Source organism: Elgaria multicarinata, chromosome 4 (genome assembly GCF_023053635.1).
Source record: "Elgaria multicarinata webbii isolate HBS135686 ecotype San Diego chromosome 4, rElgMul1.1.pri, whole genome shotgun sequence".
In the NCBI taxonomy this organism is placed as follows: Eukaryota; Metazoa; Chordata; class Lepidosauria; order Squamata; family Anguidae; genus Elgaria; species Elgaria multicarinata.
This window is the reverse complement of record NC_086174.1, coordinates 39134177-39140176: the sequence shown is the minus strand read 5'-3', so window position 1 is coordinate 39140176 and position 6000 is coordinate 39134177.

Sequence of the window (6000 nt, the reverse complement as noted above, 5' to 3'; positions counted from 1 at the left end):
CCTTTGCCAATAAATCAAACGTGGAGAGAAGTCCCTTCAATCTCCCTCCTCGGCACAAGCTGCTCTTGGCAGAGAAGAGAGAGTTCTGTGAGGCTGCCAGCTGTCTGAATGGGAAGGAGAACTACTTGGATGGCTTTATATAGTGAGTCTGATACCACAGGCATAACAAATTCCACAAGCCGGAGCGAGGCTGAGGATTGGAAGTGTTACATCCCCTTTGATATAACCAAGCTCTAGTAACACCTCCCAGTGCCGTAAACATAATTCAGGAATATTTAGAAGATGGTGTGTTCCGAAACTTCTCACTGAGTTAAAATATAAATATCTCAGGCCTGCTTCGTTCATTATATTTCCCCACCCACCCCCTTAACACAATCTCCCCTACACAAGGAAAACATGTGAACAGGATGATGTTTGAAATGTGTTGCTGCGACAGTTTTTCCTTCAGTAAATACGTGGATTTGGTGTGTGGGTGTTAAGTCATATTGATTTCTACTATTATTAGATCCTGCTTCATAAACCAGCGAAGTCTCATGGATTCCAATGAAGAAGTGACAATTTTCAAAGCCACAAACAGTGCAATTCTAAGCATCTCTTCTCAGATGTAAACCAATGAGGCTTACACTCAGGTAAGTGGGTATAGGACTGTAGCTTAAATTGCATTTCTGCCAGGTGTTCAAATCTTATGGTGTACACATATATCACCGACATGCTCAAGTCTACGTGACTTACACAGAAGGCCAGCTAATCTTGCAGAGCTTTTACAATAAAGATGGAACAGGTTATAATGTATCAGACAAAATTTTTTAAAAATGAGTCTCCTAACAGTAGAAATATTAATATAATATTCTCCAGAATAATCTTTCTAGTCCAAATATTTTCTTTAATGAAGTTTGTGCATTATACATTGTGGCTGTTAAATAGGCATTAATCACAACACTTTGGTGGCTTATCTCCTTGAACCCAGGCAGGCTATTTTTGAATTTTAGATATCTAAAAATATACAGATGGAGCATTTTAAAAGGTTATTTGCATGATTTTTATTATGGCCTTCTGTATCTTTACATATAGTGTGTGTGGTTTATTTTAAACTGCATCATGTATGCCTTGATGTTATCTGAAATGTGATTTGCAGGGTATTTCCCACCCCCAGGAATAAAGCCAGAAAAATCCCATTGCTGTAGTAATGCACCAATGATAAAAGATTATGACTGTCTTTGAGGAAGAGCAAACCTAAGATGACTGGATTTCTTTCCCCTGGAGTTATTGTTTCAGAAGGTTTGCCTTGCTTGTCTCTGTGGTATTTCCATTCATGAAAATCAGAAAACTGTCTCCATGCAAGTTTCTCCAAGTGCAAGATTATTGAATAATAAGAACATAAAAAGAGCCCTGCGGCATCAGACCAAAGGCCCATTTAGTCCATCATCCTGTTTGCCACAGTGACCAACCAGATGCCTCTGGGACACCCACAAGCAGGACATGGGGGGCAATGGCCTTTTCCTACTGTTGTGCCCCAGCAACTGCTCTCTTAGGGGCATGGTAGCATATAGCAATTGTGATGGCTATTGTTAGCTTTATCCCCCATGAATTTGTCTAATCCCCTTTTAAAGCCTTCTAAGTAGAGAAATCTATAGTTTATGTATTGAATCTCCATTCAGCTTCATTGGAGGGAGAAAAATATTTCTCTGTCTGTTTTCCCTATACTATGCACTATTTTGTAAATCCCTATCAAGTCCCCTCTATAATATCCTTTTAGGGATGCACCCACCAAAGCTGGACACAATATTCCATCAGTGGTCACATCATAGGTTTATAGAAAAGCATTATAATACTGGCAGTTTTGTTTTTGATCCTTTCCTTGCATAGAATTTGCCTTTTTCACGCTGTTGCACAATGGGTCAATGCTCTCATTGAGCTGTCCACTACAACCCCAAGATTAGTCACTGCCAGTTCAGATCCTATCAATGTATATTTGTAGTTAGATTTTTATTTCTTCCCCAGTGTGCATCATTTTACACTTACTTACATTGAACTGCATTTGCCATGTTCATGCCTAATCACCCAGTCTGGAGAAATCCTTTTGGAGCTTGCTTTTACCATCCTGAATAATTTAATGTCATCTGCAAACTTGCCCACATCAATGTTCACCCCTAATTCCAGATAATTTATGAACAAGTGAAAAAGCACCAGACTTAATGCAGACACTTGGGGGACACCCCCCCCCCCGCACACTTAAAAAAAATCTTTCCATTGTAAGAACTGTCCATTTATTCCTACTCTGTTTCTTTTTCTTTAACCAGTTATTGATCCATAAGAGAATCATCCTCTTATCACATGATTGCTAAATTTTTTCAGTAGTTGGTGAGAGCCTTTCAAAAGCTTTTTTAAAGTCCAGCCGTACACTGTCTATCCAGTATCTATTGCATCACTCCTATCCACATGCTTGCTGACATTCTGGAAGAACTCATTGGCTGCATTTGTGTGCCCTGGTAAGTCAGAATTCCAGAATCGTGGCTTGCCACAAATGAGCGGTGTGCTGGAACATGCATCCCTTTTGCTCCTGCTTGGTTCCTTCTACCAATGGAAATAGCTAAACAAACTGGAACGTCTTTCCCTTCAGACCTTGGACCTTCTAGTGTGCAGCAGAGGATTTTGATGAGGATGAGGCCTTGGCTATTTCCTCAGTGGCATGACAGTCAATGCCTTATTCTGGATCCTTCCAGCCAGAGGACACAGCCCTGTCATCATTCTTTGGCTCAGACGATGAGTCTACAGCAGAACCTCCATCTCCCCAACTGCACATGAGTTTCAGGCCACAAAATCCAGCGATGGCCCAATAGTTTCTCTGGGAGGGCTGGAGCTGGGGGGTGGGCAGGGAAGGGGCTCTATCTAGAAGCAGCCACCCCGCATCAGAACACATGTGCATATCATAATCTCTTCATGCTTCATGGTGCTGCTGTTTTGAGACTATGAGCATCATCACACAGGGGGAAATCGCATTTGCTTACCGGTTTCTCCGCTGCATATTTGTCCCTCATTACTTCCTCTTTTGAAAGAGGAAGTAAACAATGTGCACATGGCCCGTTTAGTGAGCTGTTTTGATTGTACTGCTTCTCCTACACACAGCAGCAACTTCCATCTTTAAAAATAAGTCAGACTTACTGGTGTGGTTTTTTGTCATGTGAAGAAGGCTAGAAGGGGCAGGAGGTGCGCGGGAGGCAGATGAAGTCAAAAATCCATGAGCACCCAGTAACGAGCGTGCAATAAAACGCTTGCCTGATGAAGCTCTTTAACAAATATATTTGTCTTGATAGCCTACATAAGGCTTCAATTGGCTTTAGCTCCCTGCTGAGACATTATCCTATTGTTGTAGTAGGAAAGAGTTCCAGCCAGCAGGATCCATTTGGAGGTTCCAAGGTTGTATTTTTTTCTTGCTTTGTCCTGACTGCAATCAGATGCTACTAGCTTCCCTTGCAAACCTCAAGAGACCACAGAACAGGACACAGAAAATGAAAACTAGTGTGTTGTCTGAACTGGGATTCCTGACATATTGCTCCCATCAAACCAGGATTTATAAACAAAGAACAAACCCTGGTTTGCAATCCTGACTTGGCCTACATGCTAAGCTTTCATTTCTGGTAAGTTTAGCCACTTGCACTGATGGGTGGAGAGAAATGGGAGTGAACCATCACAGCTTCTGGAGAATTCTGGCTTACTATTGCTTGTCAACATGACTTTAGTGAAACAAGACTTACTTTTGCAGAAGCCAAGTTAATTCTTCTACAGAAAGATTTGTTCTTCTACATACTTAGTAAGTTTATCTTTAACAATGCTTTCCATTATTGAAGTTTTAATAGTTTATTCTTTCCAAAGGAATGTACAATACAAATATTTTAAATTGCATATCACAATCTTAAACACAATTGGCTATGATGACCCAGAGAGATCCTCTTATATGATAATGGGGTTCCCGCTGGAGTTGTTCACATGTCTCTCCCAACCCCTGACCACATGGACCACTTGTTAGGTGGCAGGGAAGAAACAGGGAGGTCTGTTGTTTCATACACACACACACTGGCATCAGTATGTGCTAACTACCATTGGAAAGACAGGATGACATTGAACATATGGTCAAAAGTGTGTGAGCAGTACAGAACCACTGCACACCCTGGTGATAGACACAGAGATGTTTACACACTTACATCCCAGGTCAGTTCTGTGCAAGGATAAGAGATGGATCTAGAAAGGCAATCAGTATACAGAAATGGTTGGTTATGTAATGTTATGGACAGCATCATAAATAAATATTTGAAACTAACGTAACAGTCTCTTTAAATCTGTGTTCCTCACCCTAAGCACATACTAGCTGTACTTCAACAGCTCTGTGATGCTTCACTTCACAGCACAAGGAAGAATCCCTGGGCAATGGGGATCTGGCATTCTACACCTGGGTGCTTTCTGACCTTCCTGATATATTTTTTAAATGCCTAGGTCTTTGTTCTTTTTACTATCATATTCATTAGGGCTGGGGTAGGCAACCTGGTGCCCTTTAGACATTTTGGACTACAGCTTGTATAAGCCCCAGCCAGTATGGTGAGTGGTCTGGAATTATGGGACTTGTAGTTCAAAATATCTGGAGGATGCCTGGTTGCTATGCTTCCCTCAGGATCTTAAAATAATGGTAGTAACTCTGGAAAGCAAAATATTTCCCTTCATAGCCACTGCCTTCAAAGAAGAGAACAGAAGTCTCTGTGCATGCAGGGCTTTAGATCTCAACATTATCTAGAAATAAATCCCTTGATAGCACTGGAGTGCCCAGTCATAGGCCACAGCTAGACCTAAGGTTTATCCCTGGATTGTCCAGGAGTCAAACCAGTTCATCTAGGTGACACACAGGGGATCCAGTGCTCAGGCAGGGGCGAACCCTGGATGATACCAAGATAAACCTTAAGTCTAGCTGTGGCCATAGTCTCAATTCAGCAGAGCCAGGAAACATGCATTCTGATACACGGTGGATGCTTCTAAACAGAAGCCCCTGAGTGCTACCAATCAAAAGGCAACATGCAACTATTCTACCTTTTCTTCCTTAATGGTTTATCCCCCAGTAAGAAAGAATATGGAAGAAATGATGGGAAAACATGGAAGGATTACAAATGGTAGATGACAATGTTGGGACCCCCATACAATTCAGGGTGTGAGGCAGGGTGATTCCAGGATAAAAGCTGTCAGGCTACATGCGGGTATCAATTCTTAATGTTGCACAGTTCTTATAACGACCATCTGTAATGAAGCTGTAATGTTGCAATGGGTGTTAATGCAGCCAAATGTTGTTGCTCTTATCATGACCAGCACTCATCTAACACTAGTACACTGTATGATCTACATATACGTGTAATGTATTAATTTCTACAGAGACACGTCTTCCATGAAGGAATTTTGTAATGTGTGGAAATAAAAGGGTTTTCCTTAGGTAGTTTGTAACAACAGCATGACTGAAATGCACAGCTGATATTTTGAACTGATCTTTGGGTTTTTGATATTTGCTAGTAGGAAGCAAGCATCAAGAGTAGAGAAATAACATCAACCAGTGCCTCAGAGAGTTCATAAATGAAAATTTATTTTTAAGATATAAGTACTCATCTATTCTGGGATTTTTAGGAATGAATTAAGAGTTTTGACTTGAAGAAGGTATTCTTTTCTGTGGATGTAGCTTGGCTTCTGCAGAGAGCTGATAACACTTTTTAGTCTCTGGAACCTCTCTGCTTTCAATCATTTCCCCCTCTCCCAAATCTATTATTTCTCCTTATTTCTTTCTCCCAAATCTGCCGATTATTTTTCTCTGTATTACATTTTCTTTAAATTGTGACTCAAGTCTCATTTTTACAGCACTCAAAAACATCACAATGCAAATTCCAACAAATAATTTCCAAAAGCAAATAAAGAGAGGGGAAAAAAGAGGAACCCTCACTGTGAGACTGAAAAGAAAGCTATTATTTTTAT